The sequence below is a fragment of the Delphinus delphis genome, chromosome 14, assembly GCF_949987515.2.
Source record: "Delphinus delphis chromosome 14, mDelDel1.2, whole genome shotgun sequence".
Classification (NCBI taxonomy): domain Eukaryota; kingdom Metazoa; phylum Chordata; class Mammalia; order Artiodactyla; family Delphinidae; genus Delphinus; species Delphinus delphis.
In genome coordinates, this window is record NC_082696.1 from 10,518,082 (window position 1) to 10,520,164 (window position 2,083).

Here is a 2,083-nt window from a genome sequence, read left to right on the forward strand (position 1 = left end):
AGACAGCAGGAGTCCAGCGGGTCTGGGGGCGGAGAGGGGCAGGAGCGCCGCCGCGGCCGCGGAGGAAGGTCCCCCGCGCTGGGCTCGCGCTTCGAGAGCCACGCGAGGAAGCTGCAGCGTCCGAGCCGGGGGCCAAGCCGGGGCCCTGGGTGGTCACGGGACCCACGGGCTGCTGGGAAGAGAGGCGGGGCCAGGGCGGCTGGGCGTGAGCGTGGGGCCGGCCCTGGGAGTCCAGGCTCCCGCGGCTCGGCCCCGGCCGGGCGCGCTCGTGCGGGGAGCCTCCTGGTACTCTGCGATACTAAGGGATAATAAAAGCATCGTAAGATGAGTCTATTTGAATGTTCACGGGTTTCTTTAAAACATACTCGGCCTCAAAAATAGAAGGTGATACAAGTGTGTTTTTCACAGAATAACTAAGATTCATTTATGTTTGATTAAGTTACAGTGTCGTGCCCCACAGGCTGGGTGGTCTGTTAAATCGATCACAAGTCTAAAAACAAGTAATAGGATGAACACCTTTTCGTTTAGTCCTTGTATGAATAACCTTACTTGGCACCCACACCAAGCCTGAATTTGAGACCCTCTGTACACCCTCTCCCAGTTACCTGTCATGACGGAGCATCGTCCACGTGAGAGATGAGAGATGATGGAGCCAGGAAGGAGGCAGGAGGGACCACGGGGATGGAGGTAAGTGAACTGATTCCACCACTAAAGAGTCCACCACTTGAGTCCACCACTTAAGAATCTGCGGATTCTTCACTGAGCAAGGGCTTCCAACCAAGGATGTGAATGGGGGTTGCAGTTCAGCCAGAGCCTTACTTGCTGCCCATTGAGTCCTGGCACAGGACTGAGTCTGCTGGAGGATGGGGTGTCTTTTTCTAATTTGCACAAATCATCGTGCGTGCTTGCAGTGGCCCTCCATGGCAGGGAGGGCAAGGAAATAACATAGAACTTGGTAATAGATTGGATATGGGGGTGAGCAAATAGAAGGATCAAGTTCCTACCTCTCACTTCCTTTTCCATACCCCGCTTCCTGGTCCAAACCAATGATGAAACAGCTGGAAACTCCAGCTTTTATCCCTACCATCCTGTCCACTTCACCCTATCCATCGATCCTACCCAGTTTTCTCTGTACCACATCCCAACCGTTATGATAAGCCAGCTCTGTCCGTCATAGAATCTTAAACCTAAAAACAACTTAGAAGTTTTAAGAGACTGAGGGAAACTCCTCAGATCCACACGGTGCAAATATTTTGCGATGTGAGAGCCTTCTCTCTTACCTAGGAATCTGTGAGATTGAGATGATCCATGGAAAACTCTTTGAAACCAATAAACCAAATGAGTTGACACTCAACCCATAAGTTACAATTTGCCCCCTTCCCAGAGCCTCCTGTTTGCACAGCACCAAGGAATGCCATGCTTGTTGTCACTGATCTAAAGGACATCTCTGTCCAGTGTGGCTGCTTGTCCCCTGGAGTTAATGCAGTGTGACTGCCCTGCTCCTTCTGCATTTGCGAGAGGCCAGAGCTGTCATTTGCAGTCCCTGAAAGTGGGCATGGGAAGAAAGCAGGAGCCCAGGTTGGGAAATGCCCAGGCGTGGGCATTGTCCTTATTTTGTGTCATGACCTGGCTTTCTGCCACCTTTCCACAGGTGCAAACGTTGGGGCAAACCACCTCTAATGTCTGGAGGAGGAAATGGAGAGGCCAGGCCTGGGAGTCGGTGCTCCCAGGAGGCAGCGTTTGGAGCACCCAGCACGCACTCCCTTCCTCTCACTCACATGCCTATTTAGGGATAGGGCAGGAGTCTGGAAAAGGGAAAACCTCGGGCAGACATAGTTGTACTTAATCAATAAACCAAGCCACTTCCGGGCTGCTTTGAGTTTTATAATTATTATCACTTAACCTTTGTTGTGTCTGTCCTGTGCCCAGCACTCTGCAAACATGTGGCAGAGATGCAAGTTGCCTAACCTAATATCTGTTCTCCTCACCTGTAGTAAGAGAAGCCCCACTTTTTAACAGGGCACATGACCACTTGTAAGAAAAAAATGTCTGCACATTTCCCAGATGCCTTGGAGGTAGGTGT

At 51.5% G+C, this 2,083-nt stretch overlaps 1 long non-coding RNA gene across 1 annotated transcript; it reads left to right on the top strand.

Moving 5' to 3' along the window:
* The first annotated feature begins 280 nt into the window (after positions 1-280).
* Positions 281-1,678, top strand: LOC132436827 (uncharacterized). The gene is made up of 3 exons (XR_009521893.1): positions 281-384; positions 602-687; positions 1,652-1,678. It is a non-coding gene; the product is annotated as an uncharacterized lncRNA (long non-coding RNA).
* Positions 1,679-2,083: the final 405 nt, after the last annotated feature.